The sequence below is a fragment of the Trichosurus vulpecula genome, chromosome 2 (genome assembly GCF_011100635.1).
Source record: "Trichosurus vulpecula isolate mTriVul1 chromosome 2, mTriVul1.pri, whole genome shotgun sequence".
Lineage (NCBI taxonomy): Eukaryota > Metazoa > Chordata > Mammalia > Diprotodontia > Phalangeridae > Trichosurus > Trichosurus vulpecula.
This window is the reverse complement of record NC_050574.1, coordinates 191,651,856-191,671,668: the sequence shown is the minus strand read 5'-3', so window position 1 is coordinate 191,671,668 and position 19,813 is coordinate 191,651,856.

Sequence of the window (19,813 nt, the reverse complement as noted above, 5' to 3'; positions counted from 1 at the left end):
TGGTCCTAAAGGCTTCCGTTATCCATAATCTGACAGATAAATTATTTCATGCTCTCCTAATTTGCTTATGGTATCACCTTTTATGTATAATTCATGTACCTGTTTTGACCTTATCTTAATATACAGTGTGAGATGTTGATCTGTACCTGGTTTCTGCCAAACTGTTTTCCAGGCTTCCCAGTTGTTTTTATCAAATAATGAGCTTTCGTTCCAAAAGCTTAGCGCTTTGGGTTTATCATATACTAGATCACTATGGTCATTTACTATAATATATATACATTATATATAATTTGTACCTAATCTATTTCACTGATCCACCACTCTATTTCTTAGCCAGTACCCAATTGTTTTGATAAATAGTGCTTTATAATACAGTTTGAGACCTGGTATGGCTACACCACCTTCCTTCATATTTTTTTCATTGATTCCCTTGATATCCTTGACATTTTGTTATTTTTTTCTAGCTCTATAAAATAATTTTTGATAGCTTGATTGCTATGGCACTGAATAAACCAATTAATTTAGGTAGAATTGTCATTTTTATTATATTGACTTGACCTACCCATAAGTAATTGATATTTTTCCAATTGTCTAGATCTAACTTTGTGTGAAAAGTGTTTTGTAATTGTGTTCATATAGTTCCTGGGTTTGTCTTGGCAGGTAGATTCCCAAGTATTTTATATTGTTTACAGTTATTTCGAATGGAATTTCTCTTTCTGTTGGACTTCATTGGTAATATAGAGAAATGCCGATGATTTATGTGGATTTATTTTGTATCCTACAACTTTGGTGAAGTTATTAATAATGTCATGGAGCTTTTTAGTTGGTTCTCTATGATCCTCTAAATATGACATCATATCATTTGCAGAGTGATAGTTTTGTTTCCTTGCCTATTCCAATTCCTTCAATTTCTTTTTCTTCTTTTGTTGCTACAGCTAACATTTCTAGTATGATATTAAATAATAGAGATGATAGCATCCTTGCTTCACCTCTGATTGTATTGGGAAGGCTTCTAGCTTATTTCCATTACAGATAATGCTTGCTGATGGTTTTAGATAAAAATTACTCATCATTTTAAGATAAGCTCTATTTATTCCTATGTTTTCTAGTGTTTTTAATAGGAATGAGTATTGTATTTTGTCAAAGGCATCTACTGAGATAATCATATGATTTCTGTTGGTTTTGTTATTGAAGAAAAGAATTCTGAGATCAGCTGGGCCAGTCCCCCTCATTTTACAGATAAGGAAACAAACCCCAGAGAGGTCAGGCAATTTGCTCAAGTTCACCCAGGTACTAACAAACAGAGTCATAATTCAAACTCAGGTCCTCTTGTTCCAAATCTAGCCCGCTTCCCACTGTCCCACAGGACTTGGGTCCATTTCCTCCCTTCTCTTCAGTTTCAGTTCTCTGCTAACTATATATATATATATATGTATATATGTATATATATATGTATACATATATATGTATATATATACATATATATATGTATATATATATATACATATATATATATTCTCTTATGAGAATGTGAAGATCATTCTTTGATGTAGAAGAAATACGCAAATGGATCTATGATCTCGTCCATGTGGGTACTCTGTCCAACAATTCAGTTCATAGCTTCCCCACCCCACCCTCCAACATGCTTGCCCAATCTATAGCATTCTTGTATGTGGCGTCCTGTAATTTCACAGGTGGAAGAAAGGAAGGAAGGGAGGGAGGGAGGGAGAGAGGAAAGAAGGAAGGAAGGAAAGAAGGGAGAAAGGGAGGGAGGGAGGGAGGAAGGGAGGGAGGGAGAGAAGGAGGGAGGAAGGATGGAAGGAAAGAGAAAATAAGCATTTATTAACCACCTATTTTGTGTCAGGCACTGTGCTAAGTACTTTACAAATATTATCACATTTGATCCTCAAAACAAATTTAGGAAATAGGTTATATTATTATTCCTGTTTTACAGTTGAGAAAATTGAGGCAGAGAGAGGTTAAGTGACTTGCCTGGGTCATGTAGCTAGTAAGTGTCTGAGGTAGTATTTCAACTCAAGTCTTCCTGGCCCAGCACTCTATCCAATTCACCATCTAGCTTCCTCCACTAAGAGGAGGAGAGTCCACTTAAATTGTTGAGGGGGGTCTTAATCAAGATTTTGAGTTATACATCAGTTAACTCTAATTATTTCCATGTAGCTAAACCATCTTCTTTTTCAATTAAACATTTAAACAAAATGGGAGTTGAGTAGTTTCTATCATTCATCATCCCGAACCCATCCATTCCTAAATCATCATACTATTTATTTCTCTTTCCTCTTGCCCCCCAGTAACAGTCTAAGAAATATCATTTTTATTGTCCTTAGCATTCATCATAGCTCATTTGGAGCTTTTGTCATAAGCGGGTATGGGGTACTATGGGGTACAGAGGCATCAAAGGGCACAAGAGGTACCTTGTGCAGTATATGGAAGATTACACTGAGATGTTCCCAAAGAAGAATCAGAATCACAGAATTTTATATTGGAACAGGATCTTGAAAGCCTTTGAGTCCAAGCCATCCTTAAACGGCTATCCCCACCAAAATATAGACAAATATTCATCCAACTTTTGCTTGAAAACTCCTAAAAGGGACAGCAGATAGAGCAACCAGCCCTGGAGTCAGGAGGACATAAGTTCAAATCTGGCCTCAGACACTTACTATCTGTGTGATCCTGGGCAAGTCACTTAACCCTGATTGTCTCCCCCAAAAAGCAGGTGGGGCAAAGAAAAAAAAGAAAACCTACAAAGAAGAAAAATCCTCTCTCTCCTGTGGCAGCCCATCCTACTTTCATGCAACTCTAATGAGTAGATCCTGACATCTACTCTAAAGTTGCTTCTTTGTCATTTTTACCCATTGTACTTGGTTCTTCCCTCTGGGGCCAACAGAACAAATCAAAGCCTTCTTTCACATGATAGTCCTACCACTGTACCTGGTACATAATGAATATTTAATAAACACTCATTGTTTGATTGGTTGGTTGATTGATGACAGCACTTCAAATGCTTGAAGACCATTGTCATTCCACTGTCACCACTACCAGTACCTCCACCCTCTTCTCAAAGCTAAATATCCCCAGTTTCATCAACTGATCCTTATATGACATGGACTCAAGACCCTTCACCATGCTGATTGCCTTCCTCTGGATGCTCTGTAACTTATCAATGTTCTTCTAAAACTGTTATCACTAGAAGTGAACACTATATTCCAGAAGATGTCTAACCAGGGCAGAATACAGAGGCACTATGACCTCTTTTTTTAAAAGCATTTTTAAATCACTTCAGATTTTATTTCCTTTTTTTTCATCATGAGACAATTTGTGGTTTGTTTTTGTGACAGAATAGCCTAAGGAATCTTCAGGTTAATACTGATAACCTGAAAAATGAATTGGAATTTTAAAATAGAAATTCAGATATGAGCCTCATTGTCCCACCATTCTCTTATCTATCTTTGGGACATAAAAGGAAAGGAACAGAGAAAAAATGTGAAAAATCTCCCTTGGAGTGGAGAGAGGCCCTAATAAAATTGGAGTAAGAAAAAAAGAGGGTTTAAGATAGAAATTTGAGAAATCTTTTTGTCTCTGGTGTTATATACATGCTATATACATACACTCAGAGAGAGAGAGAAATACAGGCATATACTTACATGCCAGCTTTTATTATTATTCATCTTTTCCAGATGTATAATCTTCAACAGACAAATGTCTACATGGATGCATAGTTGCTACAAAGCATTGCTCTCTATTGATCTTACATAACCATTGTTCAAGGTTGCTCCACTGGCCTCATGGTCACTGTTGGTCATTTATGATCACTGCAGGGCAGGTTAACCACAGGAACATTGTTGTGGAGCTTCTCTTCATTTCTAGCTTGTGCTTTTAGCTGAAGTTTTTTGCTGAGGTGCTATCCCTTCCTCATCAAAGGAAGAGTGGGCTCTATCATGCTCTTTTAGTTTAAAACCCAAGGCTTTCCATGCAACATGTCTTTTAGAAAGCTGAAACCCTTATCACACTTAGCCATCTGACTAGGGGAAAACCCTTTCCTGGCTCTTTCCCATGAGGAGTGTTTTATCTGTTTCTTTTAGAGACTTGGCTAGAAAAAGGCTTTCCTCCCCAGAAGGAGACTCTTTGCTTAAGGTGCCAAGCTCTTTGGAATATAGAATGGAGTCACTCCTGGCTAACTAGTTTGAGCTTAATTCTATTATTTGAGCAGACTTCCTGGTAGCTGAGGCTTTCATTAGAAAGGTCATTAACATTTCTCTCTCTAGCTTAAGGCTTAATTTACAGTAGCTAAACTATAACCAATCATTATTCTTATAGAGGCTAATCTTTCAGCCAATTGCTAAGATCTCTGGGGTTCAGGTCCTCCAGTTTCTCCATTCCAAAACTTTTTTTTTCTCTTTTAGGAAAATGAGTGGGAGGAGGCAAGAAACAAGACTAAAATCCAGGAGGCAAGGTCATAGTCTTCCTCCTCTTTAGCCATATTTTTGCCCTTATTATGTGTGAATGACAGACAAAACCTTCCCAGGTTTAAGCCCATCTTTGTATATACTAAGAAGAGAACACAAAGGAGAGCTTATCAGAAGACCTGTATATCCTTAAAAATATATTTATTAGTCAGTCAATAAAATTTACTAAGTATTTACTATGTGACAGGCACCATGCTAAGCAATGAGGACACAAAAAGAGGCAAAGACAGTTCCTACACTCAAGGAACTCACAAAGTAATAGGGGAGACAAGAAACAAATAAATATGTACAAATATATAAAGGAAAAATAGAAATAATTGAAAGAGGGAAGGCACTTGAATTAAGAGAAGTTAGGAAAGCCTCCCTATAGAAGATGGGGTTTCCATTGGGACTTAAAGGAAACCAACAGGCAGAGATGATAAAGGAGAGCATTCCAGGCATGGGGCACAGCCAGAGAAAATACTTGTTGCTGAAAGATGGAGTGTCTTGTTCATGGAATAGTAAGGAGGCCAGTGTCACTGGATTGAAAAGTACATGGCAGGAAGTAAGGTATAAGAAGATTAGTAAGGTGGGGAAGGGGGAAAGGAGGATGCTAGGTTATGAAGAGCTTTGAATATCAAACAGATGACCCTGAATATGATAGGGAGTCACTGTAGTTTATTGAATAGGAGAGTGACATGGCCAGACTTGTACTTTAAGAAAATAAGTATGGTGGTTGAATGGAGGGTGGGTTGGAGTGGGGTAGGATATGGGGGTGGGGTAGGATAGTAAGGAGTCAAGGATGACACCTACATTGCAAACCTTGGCAACTGAAAGGATGATGTTGCCTTCCACAACAACAAAGAAGGGAAGAATTTAGGGAAAAAGATAGTAAGCTTAGATGTCTGAAAGGCAATTGGAAATTCCAGGTTGGAAGTCAGTGGGGGCAGGATAGGTAGATTTGAGAATTATCAGCATAGAGATGGTAATTAAATCCATCAGAGCTAATATGATCACCAAGTGAATCAGTATAGAGGGAAAAGAGAAGGGTACGCAAGACAGAACCCTGTGGGACACCTACAGTTAGAGAGTATGATCTGGATGAGGATCCAGCAAAGGACACTGAGAAGAAGCAGATAAGTAGATAGGTAGGAGGAAAACCAGAAGAGAGTAGTATTCTGAAAACATAGAGAGAAGAGAGTACCAAGGAGGAAAGAGTGATCAACAGTGTCAAAGGCTGAAGAGAAGTCAAGGAGAATGGTAATTGAGAAAAGGCCAGATACAGGATAATAGTGGGGATATACAGATCAAGTGAGGGTTTTCTGAGGATAGGGGAGATATGACCAAGGCTTAGGCTTGGCAAGGTACAGTGGTGATATGATAAGGGGGTCAGGGACTCAAAAAAGAGGACAATGTTGGTTGTTTGTTGTCCTTCATGTTAAAGGTCCTTGAAGAGGACCAAAATGACATCACTATCTTCATCAAGTTATAATGTGTCTGACTGTGGCTGATCAGACTGAAACAAACTCATAATGCTCTACCAAGGGATGGGCATAAATAGTACATGTAGTACTACTTATACTATATACTATTATATACTATATACTATTATATACTATAGTATATACTATTTATATAAATAGTACATTTGGGGTGGATTCTCTAAATTTCTGTGTCTTTGGTTTCTTTTGAGCATAGCACTTTGATGAGGGCACACCATGCTGGGTGGTCCTGTGCCAGTGACTCCCATGTCATGCAATCAGTTGCAAAGTTCTTGAGAGAGACCTTGAGGGTGTCCTTGTATCACTTCTTCTGATCACCATGTGAGCACCTACCATGTGCCAATTCTCCATAAAATAGTCTTTTAGGCAAGCATATGTTTGGTATTTGAACAACATGGCCAGCCCACCAGAGTTACACTCTGCAATAGAGTTTAATGCTTGGCAGTTTAGTTTGAGTAAGGACCTCAGTGTCTGGTACCTTATCCTGCCAGGTCATCTTCAGAATCTTCCTCAGACAATTCGAATGGAAGTGATTCAGTTTCCTGAAATCTCACTGGTAGACTGTCCAGGTTTTACAGGCATACAACAATGAGGTCAGCAGAAGAGCTCTGTAGACCTCCAATTTGGTAATCAGTCTAATACCTCTTCTTTCCCATGCTTTCCTTCAGAGACTCCCAAACACTGAGCTAGCTGTGGTAATGCACGCATCAACATCATTATCATTGTGTACATCCCTGGAAAGTGTACTGCCAAGGTAAGTGAACTTAACCACAGTATTCAAAACTTCCACATTTGCTGTAACCGATGGTTCCATGTATGGCTGGTGTGGAGCACCTGTGTTTTCTTAGTGTTAATTGTTAGGCCAAAATTAGCACAAACAACAGAGAATTGATCCATAGTTTGTTGCATCTCAGCTTCAGAGGCTGCATTGAGTGCATAATCATCTGCAAACAAAAACTCATGCACCAACACTCCCTCCACTTTAGCCTTGGCTTGTAGCCTTTTCAAGTCATTTACTCTCAGTGCGTAGCTGACCTTGATGACGTGTTCGTCTTCATTGAAGGTGTTTGACAACGCTGCTGAAAACATTATGCTAAATAGCATGGAAATGTGCACGCAGCCTTGCTTCACTCTGTTGGTGACTGGGAAAGGTCAAGAGCATTGTCCATTATCCACAACCCAGCAAGCATGTTGTCAGGAAGTTGACATACAATACCGATGAACTTCTCTGGGCAACCAAATTTTAACATAATTTTTCATAATCCCTCATGACTGACAGTATCAAAGGCCTCAGCTAGATTGATGAGCATTATGATAAGAGAACAGAGATTCAAAAAAAAGGACAATGTAAAGTTAAACTGGTTCACCAAGGGATCAAGACAGGGAAAAGATGAAAGAGTGGCTAATAGAAGCATGACAGTCTGGGAGAGGATTGTGGGATGGAGGGGTGATGAGTCATGGTGTGGATAAAGAACTGAGTTTGGTATGGAAAGGCAGAAGGAGAGGTGGAAAGCCAGTAGATTATGTTCAGATAAGGGGATTTCAAAATTCTTGAACATGGAGGTGGTACATTTGTGGGTAATGACAAGATCAAGGTTATGGCGTTTTTTGTGTATGACTGAGGTGTGATGGAGGAGTAAGGTTTAGGTTTGGGAAGCAAATAGGTTGAAGAAGTGAGTAGTAAGGGTATTTGAGGGAGAGTTAATAAATATGTTGAAGTCCCCTAGAATGAGGGCAGGGGTTAGAGAGGAAAGAAAAATTATGAGCCAGGTACCAGACTCATTTAGGAAGGGAATCAGTTGGAATTCTGTAGGCAACAGCTACCAGGACTTTTAATAGATGATAGACATGAATAATATAAACCTCAAAAGAGGAGAGGTTACTGAGTGATAGAGATAGGGGAAAAAACTGGAAGTAGCAATGACAAACAAGGAATATTCCAACTCCCCCAGCTCAGTAAGAAGGGGAACAAGTGAAGGTACAGCCAGTACTGGAAAGGGTGGCCAGGGAGGCTATGTCATCAAAGGGGAGCTAAGTTTCAGTGATTTCTAGAAGGTAGAAGAAATGAGCGAGGAAAAGATTTAGAATGTAGAGCAGACTGTTGTCTATGGAACAGGCATTCTAGAGGGCACAGTGGAGGGATTTATGGCATTTGGTAGGAACTTTGGAATGGGAGGGTTAAGGGGGACAGGAATAAAGGGATTGGGAAAGAGGTTTAAATGATGACCTACAGGTGTATGGGGTATGACCACGTGTGAAAATGTTCATCTTTAAGTAGACAGTACCACTCCTCTTTCCAGAGGAGGCTTGAGATCAGGCAGGAGACAAGCTTAACAGGAGATAGAAAGCATATGATCAGATAGGAGGCCCAGTTTCACTGTTCTTCTTCCTTCCAAAGACTGGAGATTAAGCAGAGGATGGCACAGCAAGAGATGGAAGTCCTGCTCCTCACCAATTTTCCTCTTCTTCTTCCCCAAAAGACAGGAACAGCAGGAGATGGAAGGGCTGAAGTCCAAGGGAAAGTTGCTCTTCTTCACACCAGAGGATCTCCACAAGGAGGTGGGAGATCAGGCTGGCCGCAGAAGGTGGAAGATTCATGTTGATGTAGGTGAAATTACGTGATGCAGAAGATGAAAGATGCAGGATCAGAGGAAGGTCTGCCTTAACACTGAACTCCGACATAATCAATTAAACTAGCTTCAAAATTAACTATAGTTAAGTAAAAGAACTTCAGCCCACAAATTTTCTAATCCTTTTTCAGGCATTCCCTCTGAATACTCATCAGCTCTTTACAAATATAAACTCATTTAAACCTCAAATATAATCTCATTTAACCCCATTATTATCCCTATTTTATAATTGAGGAACTGAAGTAGAGGTAGGCCTAAGATCACACAACTAGCAAATGTCTGAGGCCAGATTTGAAATCAGGTTTTGTTGACTCCAAGGCCAGCACTAGCTAAGAGTAGCTAAGCAAGTATCTCCTTATGCGCCAGCAGGAAACTATGTATGCAGCTGGTACTCAGACCTTGCCTTTATTCTCTGTCTTTAAAGTCATTGATGTGAACTATAGTCTAAAGAACTGGGAGAAGGTACAACTTCCTAAACCAACCCTTTAGGTACAGTTTGTAATGGCCTACAGTGATTTGAATAATCCCACCAAGTCACCTTAGAGATTCTTTTGGAATTTAAGTGAGACAATTAGGAAGAAATTCAAGTGCTTTGTCATGTGTTGAGCAAGGCAACTTGGCTTAGAATAGGGTGCTGGACTGAGTGTCAGGATGACCTGGGCTCAAATCCTACTTTTAATTCTTAGTGGTTTCATGTTCATAGGCAATCCACTTAACCCCATTAATCCTCATCTTCTTCATTTGTAAAATGAGGAAAATACCAGTAGTACCTACCTCATGGGGTTTGAGACTCCAACAAGATAATATGCCTAATCTAAAATCAGCTAGTCAACCAACATTTATTCATCTCTTTCCATGGGCCAGGCACTACGCTAAGCAGTGGTGTTCCAAAGAAAGTCAGAAACATGGTCCCTGGCTTCGAGGAGCTCACATTCTAAGGGAAGAAACAACATAGCAACAATTACATACATGTAAGATATGTACAGTGTAAATGGGAGGTGATCTCAGAGGGAAGGCATTAGAAATAGGAGGAGTCACCAAGAAAGCCCTCTTAGAGAAAGTAGAATTTGAACCGAGTCCTGAAGGAATCCAGAGAAGCCAGGATGCACAGAAGTGGAGAGAGAAATCATTCCAAGAGTGGGAGACAGCTAGAACAAGGGCATAGAGTGTTGTGTACAAAGAATAGGCCAGAGACACTGGGTCATAGAGTACAATTGTATCTCACTGGGGATGAGTGAGTCTCAATGGTTGCAGATAATTTTATTGGCTCAGATTATTGTGAGTCAGAGGCACCATTTTGTCCTATGCTCGTAAAAGGGACTCTTTTCATTGCAGACATGTTCCTCATTTTGCCCCTTTTTTCTTTTCCAGAGAATGGACCAGAGAAAATAGGTTAAGAGCCCACATCAGTTCTAAGGAGGACAAACCCACTCCCCAAATGCTGTAAATTGTTCATGGCTGTCTTGGGGCTGAGGGACACAAAAGTTGCCTATATTCTCACCCATATGGACCAAGGGGAGAGTTCTTAGATCCCCAAATTCCATAATGCAACCTTCTAGATAGAGAAGGAAGAATTCCTAAAGACTGCCTTCATATCAATCACATCTGAAAGTCTGAAAAGCCAGAATTCTTATATAACATACCTTTGGGACAGATTCTTTCTTTCCTTGTGAGAAGGTAGAATGGTCTAGATCAGAAGTGTTATGAAGCCCACAGGAGTACCAACAGAACCAGATTGAAATGTAACTGGGAAATATTTAACAAAATAAATAAAAATGTAATAGAACACAGATAATGTTAATATGTGGTTTTCTAAGTCAATATGCAGCAGGCTGGGATCCTTAAGTATGTTTTAGTCATCCTTTCTGGCTAGATCCTCAAGAATTCTAGAGCTTATAGCATTGTTCCTTTTCCTAGCCCAGGAAAAAAATGGAAGAAATCTCTCTGGACTGAAGAATTATGCAACCCCATAGAACACTGAAAAGGAGAGTGCTGAACAACAGAAGTAGTATGTCACTTCCCCAAAAGATGGGGGCCACAATGGGTAGAGAGCAGTAAGGAATCAGGTAAACCAAAGGAAATGAAGCTTGAATGGGGTCAAAAGCATCTGGGCGTACCTGGGGCAGTCAGTGTTATCTTCCTCCAGGAAAGAGTGGCAGCCAGAGTAGAAATCAGCCTCTATAGATAGTGAATTGCCTTCCCCTCTTCTCCCCTCCTCCCCAATCACTCCAAGTTTCTCTTCTCTCTCTTCTCTCTATCCTTTCAAATGGAGATTTAAACCCAAAGCTTGCTGTTTCTTTTTAACTTTTTTTTTAAAAAAAGCTTGTAATGATATTTTAATTCTGTTTTCTCTAGATTCCAATCGTTTTCTGCATTTGTCTTTAACCACACACTGTGTGAATCTCTGGGTAGCTTAAATGTCACTCATAGGTGACCAAGCTGATATTGATTTTTATGTTTCTGTTAGTAACTCCATAACTCTCACCAAAGGCAGAACCTTTGGAACCCGGGGATTTTTTCTCTACCTCTGGCTATAAGTAAACCTGCTGCTTGTAAACCAGGTGTGGCTCCCTGGAAGAGCCAGGTGTGAAGGCTCCCTTTCTGCCCCAGGCTGAATTCTCTCATAATTTTCCAGGTGGAAAAAATGGGGCGGGGGGAGGGTGGAAGAGAGTGAGGAGAGGAAGAGGGCTACAGAGAAGGCACCATTCCAGTCAGCCCTGGCAGATGGAGATAGGGCAGGTCCACGAGGATTCTGCTCCTGCCCCTTTCTGGTTGGGAAGGGGAACAAAGAGTCTTCCACAGCAACCCACAGTGGTTACAGTAGTAAAAGTAGGGGGGAGTTCCTAAGTAGAGACAGTCTCTGTGGTGCCCAGAGTTGAAAGGGAAACAAGGGACTGAGTTCTTTCTTAACCTGTGATTTCCCTGGTAGAAGGAAATCCCAGCGAGTAAACTCCCTCTACCAATACAGATCAGCAACAACTCTGCAATTTAAAAGTCTAAGAAAGTCACGGAGGGTCACTGAGAGGTTGCAGTGACTTATCCAGGTGTCAGAGACGGGCCTTGAGCCTGACTTCAAGGCCAGCCCTATCCACGACCCATGTCATTTCTCTTATAAACCATGGTATGGGAAAACAAAAGACCTGACCTTTGCCTTCCTTTTCACTATTAGACATTTTAAATAGCACAGATCTGATGGGAAGGTAGGTTTTCTGTTTAGCAATCCTAAGAGCATTTCCTTTCTGGAGATTCCAAGGCTGTCTCTTCTGAAAATAGTCCAAACCAGAGATGTCAAAGTCAAATAGAAATGGGCCAATTGAACTTGATACCTAAGGTTATCTGTGGGCCGAATATTGGCTTAGGAAGTCATATATTAACACTATCTATGCTCTATTGTATTTTTATTTATTTTGTTAAATATTTCTCGATTAATTTTAACTGTGCATTGGGGGGTGTTGCAGGTGGAGTGACATCTCTGGTTCAAACCATAGAATGATTGGGAGTGGGAGTAGTAAGCATTTATAATAGCACTTACGATGTGCCAGGTACCAGCACTTTACAAATATTAGCTCATTTAATTCTCAACACAATTCTGAAAGGTAGGTGCCGTTATTATTTTACAGGTGAGGAGACTGAGACAAATGGAGGTTACATGGCTAGTGAGTGTCTGAGGCTGGATTTGAACTCAGGTCTTCCTGACTTCAGGAGCACAGTATCCACTGCGCCACCTAGCTGTCTTTTAGAGTGCTACACATCTGGGGAACTGCATAGATGGATCTCTGGAGGAAGATAGGACTTGCTGGAATGGGAGAGGGAAGGAATTCTATTGACTGAGAGTCCTTTTACTCGCCAAACAGAGAGACATAGAAGTAAAGGGAAACATGAGCCTAAAATGCAACCACATTTTAAAAATTTTCCTGAGGAAGGTGAGGGAAGATGATGAATAAACAGTGAGAAGTAGTAGAGGACAAACCAATTTAAAGAAAGTTGACAAGAGATCCAGCTAATCAAAGTCATCTTGAAGGTCTTTCATATGAAGTTAGGCGTCCAAGAAAAAATGAAAGAGAGAAAAGATCTGCAGAGATTTTTCTAACAAACTCTTTTCATCATCAGTGAAGTAGAGCTGCCACATTTGGACCCTAATATCACAACCCCAATCCACATCTCTGCCTCTTGCCCACAAGGATAGTATGAAAAAATGTTGTCAAATGCTTTGCAGAAATTCTTTAGGATGTGATATCCAAGCATGATAACTTGAATTCAGTGATAGCTAGGTGCTGTCTTACCATCTCACTTTCTTGAGATTTAATTTTTTGTTACCATTTTTGTTCTCTCTTTTCTATTCCAAAAATATTTTCTCTTGACAAAGAAAAAAGAAGCAAAATCAGAGTTGATAAGTCAATCAGCAAGCATTCATTAAGGACCCACTATGTCCAGACACTGTGCTAGGCACTGAGGTCATAAAAACAAAAATGAAACAGTTCTTTCCCCTCAAGGAGCTTACCTTCTATCAGCCTTATGTATGTTAATCTCAATCAGACCCTCCCTATCCCTGAAAAAGAGTCCATAATTTTGATATTTTAAACTATGGTCTGAAAATGAGAATCCCATCCTCAGAGACTATTCCCCCACCATAAGTAGGTAGTGGTAATCAGATATATCCCTTCAAAGGAGGTTCCCTATTGAGTACCATTTCCATGCTTGGGAAAATAGCTATCTTCTCTATTTCTATGTCAGATCAACAAATAAGTACCCTTAAGTGAAGGGTCATCAACCACTTCTTCTTCCTTAGACTATTACTGAATGACATATCTCTCTTCATAATACCTGTAGGTCAACATCATCTTTCCAAAGAGTATACCAGCTGCTTCCTCCTGTGAGAATCTTGTCCCTTCCTGAGAAGGAAGGAAAGAAGGAAGGGAGGGAGGGAAGGAAGGAAGGAAGGAAGGAAGGAAGGACGGAAGGACGGAAGGAAGGAAGGAAGGAGAGAGGGGGGAGGAAGGAAGGAAGGGAGGAAGGAAGGAAAGGAAAGGAAGGAAGGAAAGAAGGAAGGAAAGAAGGAAGGGAGGGAGGGAGGTTGGAAGGAAGGAAAGAAGGAAGGAAGCAAGGAAGAAAGGAAGGAGAGAGGGAGGAAGGAAGGAAGGAAGGAAGGAAGGGAGGAAGGAAGGAAGGAAGGAAAACTTAGTGTTTCTTTTCCCTTCCTTCTCTAGATCATATTCTTCTACCTTCAGCATCCTGACCAAGGTTCAAATTTTCAAATCCCTTTTCTTCTCTAGAAAGTCTTCTCTTTTTTCAAGGAAGCCTTCATTCTGATAACCTGAAGAGTAGAGATACATTATTCCAAACCTTTTACGTTCTCCTGTAGGATGGAAACCAATTTGTACATTTTCATAAGTAACCTTGGCCTATCACATCAGGTTCTGAGCTGTTGGAGGTGTGGTTTTCCCACTGGATGTTTAAGGAAATGAAGCACCAGAAAATTAGTAAACATTTAACAAAGGAGGAAGTTTGTTTTGTCCTAACATAGCAAGGATATGTATCGAAGATGCAGTGGCACTTAGTTTCTCTGGAAGCAGCTGTCTTCATCTCCACCTGGAAATGTGTCTACAATCAGTCCTCAGAGTGTAGTGATGGTAATTTATATCGTCTCAGGTATCCACCGAGTCTGAGAGGCAGAGAGCCCACATGCTTTAGGCTTTTTAGTGGTCCTAGAATAGGAAGCTGTGTCAGAAAAGCTGGGGTGCAATCAGGCTTTGTGTGGGGAGGAAGCTGCACCAGGGAAGCCCCTGGGAACAGTGGGGCTGAAGCCAGTTGTGTGGGAGTTGTGTGTAGAGAGGAAGCTAGGTCAGGGTAAAGGAGGCTTTGTCAGAAACGTCCAACCACATGAGCTTATGTGGACTTTTAGTTCAATCTTGTGAATATGTTGCCTTTGACTCCTTTTGCTTCAACTCAGGATTTCTCTGGGAAATCTCAGAATATCCCTTAATGTAGCTCATGTCTAAGCTTCCACAAATGTGGGCAAAAAGGTCCCCCAGTTCCTGTACAAGTATTCAAGGTAACAATATTTATAGCATACAGAATAAACACAGAGGACATGTAAAAATTTTACTCAAATGTTCAGAATAGTCAAATGGCTGTGTGTCTTCATGGACATGGGCATTCTCGCCAATGATGCTGATTTTAACCCATCCACCCCTTCCCATCCCATAAACTCTTGTCTATGTTTTCCTACAAGTTCACAGTAAGGAGTACATCCAATGCACTGAGGGTTTGCTTCAAATTCTTCTGTTATCCTGCAAATACCCATGGAGCGTGTAGGCTATCCAATGGTTATGCTTCACTCCTACCACATGACCAACCTCACTTCCTTTTTGATTATACATCTTTGATGGGATCACTTACAACTCTTTTTCTTTGTTATTCTTGGCTTATAATATGTGGCAACCTTCTCATTCCTACATTGTACCTCCCAATTCTCTCCTTTACCATTTGGGTGTTTATCAACTTCAGGTCCTTGGAGACCACAGCATAACATGACCCTCAGTCAAATGATGCCACTCAAAGAATATTCATATTTTAAAAATCTCTGTTTTAGGGCTAAAATTGGGCTTATTAAAAGAACATTGCAATTTCCCCAAGGCAATTCAGGCAACTCTCCTCTTGTATAATTTTGGGCCCAATTCATTATGCATCTTTAGTGCCTACGATGATATCTAATATCGAGAGTGATAGGTGAGCTCTGCAGGTTTTCTATCTAATTGCACACCAGAGTCTGGACAATAGTCATTATTCATCTGCTTAATTTTTCCTGTGTGAATTTCAAGCCAAATTCTTTTGAAGAATTATGGGTCTTGTTTGGGAGGCTCTGAACACTCTGGACTTGATGCAGTCAGCACTATGTCCTCCTCAAACAGAAACACTGGAAGCCCACTGGTTCCTTAATGTGAACTCCACTCTAGAGCTCTTTCCTGACAGTGACATCTTTGCCATACCTCTCCTTATTTCCCACTTCTTTTGATATTAGTAACAGAGGGTCATCAAACAAAGTTATCCCTTTATTACATCTTTCAAGGAATGATATATAATTTTGACATATGATGGGAAACACATCATTGAAGGAGTGCCTTACGGTCATGTTCTACTCTGTAGAATCAAATGTTCTTTTTATGGTCAACAAATAATAAACCATGTGATATCTTGTATTTTTGACATATTTATCAATTGTGCTATGGTTAAGATGTGGCCTATGGTCAAATTGTACTTGTGAGAGCCTTTGTGTTCTCTTCTTTTTTTAAATTTAATTTATTTATTTTCAGTTTTCAACATTCACTTCCATAAGATTTTGAGTTTTAAATTTTCCCCCCTTTCCTCTCCTCACCCCTTCCAAAGACAGTGTGCAATCTGCTATAGATTCTACTTATACATTCATATTAAACACATTTTCACATTAGTCATTATGTAAAGAAGAATTACAGCTGATGGGAGGAACCATGAGAAAGAAGAAACGAAACAAAACAACAAAAGAAAAGTAGAACAATTAGTCTGCTTCCATCTGAATTCAGACTCCAAAGTTCTTTCTCTGGATGAAGATTGTATTTTCCATCATGAGTCTTTTGGAATTGTCTTAGATCCTTGCATTACTGAGAAGAGCTAAGTCCATCAAAGTCAGTCATTGCATAATGTGGCTGTCACTGGGCACAGTGTTCTCTTGGTTCTACTCATTTCACTCAGCATCAGTTCATACAAGTCCTTACAGGTTTTTCTGAAGTCTGCCTGTCCAACATTTCTTATAGCACAATAGTATTCCACTACATTCACATGACACAACTTGTTCAGCCATTCCCCAATTGATGGGCATCCCCTCAATACCCAATTCTTTGCCACTACAAAAAGAGCTGCTATAAATATTTTTGTGCACGTGGGTCCTTTTCCCATTTATATGATCTCTTTGGGATACAGCCCTAGAAATGGTATTGCTGGGTCAAAGGGTATGCACATTTTTATAGCCCTTTGGACATAGTTCCAAATTGCTCTCCAGAATGGCTGGATCAGTTCACAACTCCACCAACAACGTAACAATGTTCCAATTTTCCCAAATCCTCTCCGGCATTTATAATTTTCCTGCTTTGTCATGTTATCCAAAGCTGATAGTTTTAATCATAGTATAAGCTATAAGCCACTGTAACCAGGTAAGGAGGAACAGGAAAAAAATGAGACAATAACCCTGGGCTACAATTAAATCTTTTTTTTAACTCCCTGTGTCTAGGAGTTCGCTTTATCAGACAACTATCTGACTTAGGTTTAGATTTTCTCTATAACCCATTATGAATAAGCTGCATTCAAAAATTCATTTTGGGGAGGCTTTGCCAAAAAAATATTCCAAAGAACTCTGTTATGAAGCTCATTTCACTCCCCAAATCTTCTCTAGAGTGACATATAAATTAATCGAAGCAAGCATGAAGCTAAGTAAAGAAAGCAAGGTCAATAGCCACCAGTCAGCTTTCCTGCAAGCAAAAAAAAATCCTGCTTCATTCTACATTTTGACTAGTGAAAATCCTTGCTATATCCCTTTAGTGGGATGAATATAAATTTCTGTGCTTGAGACAAAAAAATTAACTTACAAAGTACAGGAATGAGGAGATACAGCTTGACAACAGTTCACGTGAAAAAAATCTATGGGTGTTTAGTAGACTGAAAGCTTAAAATGAATCTTTCGTTAGATGTTATCAACCAAAAAGACTAATGTAACCATTCACCACATTAAGACAGGCAAAGCATCCAGGACTAAGAAAGGGAGAGTCCCACTGTTCTTCTTTTAAATCAAACTACATCTAAGGAATTATGTTTAGCTCTGGGCATCATATTAGAGGAAGGACCAACAGAGAGAGCAAAGAGTCTCCGAAATCATGAATTTGCTTTCTGGGAGTTTGAAGAACGATAGGTCTCTCTTGGGAGCTGTGTTGGGTTGCACATGGCAATGAGTGCTGTGAGCAACAGGTAAAGAAAAGGAACCTTCTTATTTATGAATATAAGTGGCTGAGTCCCTGCTCAATTGAACTTTTCTATTTATTTTCCAAGAGTTCTACTAACAGGGCTATTTTGTTGTTGTTGTTTTAAAACCTTTTAAATAAAATTTTCCTTTATCTAATTTGGTAAAATGCAACTTTCCAAGAGAAATCAGGGTCAGCACCCTGGGTGGTGTTAAGTCATGGTTTTACCAGATTTTCTAACTTCTAACTATAAGAAATCCCCTAAAGGGAACCTGGATCCTCCATGTTGTAAGAGCCCCTGACACAAAGGTTACATGCAAGATTAACATTCCACCAAAATAGCTTTTCTACCATCTAATTATTTTCTAGTAATATACCTATAGTTGTTTGTGGCCATTTTACACACTGCAAAGACCATAGGAGGACCCAAAGGAGCAATAGGAATAAGTAGACTTCACTACTAACGTTACTATAACTTCTGGGCATTGGGGAACTGAGAAAAGATCAGTATTTAAATGGTCACTTACAAATTGAGTCAGTGGTAGAGATTATGTTGTGACTTTATTACTCAGATCATTTAATTCAGTTAAAGAGATGTCTAAATATCCCAAGAATAGGCCAGATCTTTTGTCCTAGGGCTATGACAGAACCACTTTTGTGATCTTGAAGCTTCCTGAAATCTAAACTTGGAATGAGCTGGAAAATAAAATCCCAGAGATTCAAGGATGTTTTTCCCTGGCCTGATCACTTCCTATTACAACCACACTGAACTAAATCCAAACAACTTTAATCATGGCTGAATGAAAATGGAAAAATTTACTGATTTCACTTCCTGTTTATGTCCCTGGACTTTAGCTCTTTCCCTCCAAAATTCACTACTTCTTCCCTGTTTGAACAAACACTCCCCACCCCCTCAGTAACCTGCAACATCTACTGTGACTTGAACTAATTTCTGGAATATTCTTTAGAATCTTATCACTAGAGATTAGGTTACTTTAGGTGAGAGGTATGGCACATGAATTTGGCACTAGTAGGAGATGCATGTAATTTTGTCCAGCCAGAACACAGGATAAGGACATTCATTCATTTATTATTAGACTGGTTCAACATTCAACATTTATTAGGTACCTACTGTGTGCAGAGCACTGTGGTAGGCACTGAGGGAAACACTGACCTGCGGAAGCTTCCAAAGATAGGAACCTTCTTTATTGATAATGATGATAATTGACGATGATGTCTGGAAGACAGGATGAGAAGGGTTAGGTAGATGGAGGCCCCTTCTAAGATTTTAAAGAAATCACATAATGAAGCCAAAGCATCATTCAAGAAAGACCCCAATCTGTCATGGATATGATAAAGGTGACTCCTGCTAGTAATAATAATAATAAATTTAAAACATTTATATCATGCTTTAAGGTTTGCAAATTAATTTACATATAGTATCTTTTTTTGCTCCTCACAACAACCCAGTGAAGTAAATGTTATTATCCTAATTTTGCAGATTAGAAAACTGAAACTGAAAGATTATAAATAACTTGCCCAGGGTCACACAATTACTAAGTGTCTATGACAGGATTCAAATTCAAGTCTTTCTGATTCTAAGTTCAGGATTCTATTCACCATATTATCCAACTGCCTGCAAGTAGGACAATATAGGAACCTGCCATTGTTGTTGTTCGGTCGTGTCTGACTCTTCATGACCCCATTTGGGCTTTTCTTGGCAAAGAAACTGAAGTGGTTCATCGTTTCCTTCTCCAGCTCCATTTACAGATGAGGAAATTGAGGCAAATGGGATTAAGTGACTTTCCCAGGGTCACATAGCTAGTAAGTATCTGAGGCCAGATTTGAACTCAAGAAGATGTCTTCCTGACTCCAAGCCTGCTGCTCTATACACTGCACCACCTAGCTGCCCCATAGGAAACAAGGAAACCTATAAACTTTCTTTCAAATTAGACATTGTGTGGATTGTATTAATGTCTTTGGATTAGATGAGAAGGGTTAAACATAAAGGGAAGGATATTCTCGGTATGATTACCTCTCCAAAATGAAATGCAATTACAGCTAGGTTCCGCTATAATTCAAGACGTGTCATCTTGCCAGGAATGACTTCTGTCCTTCATTCACATTGTCTTTTCCATTTAAAATAGTCTGCCTGGCATAATTCTAAGCTGCCAAAGTCTTATGCTAGATGTAAATTTTCCCAAAGAAAGCCCAACATGTTTTCTTTCTGG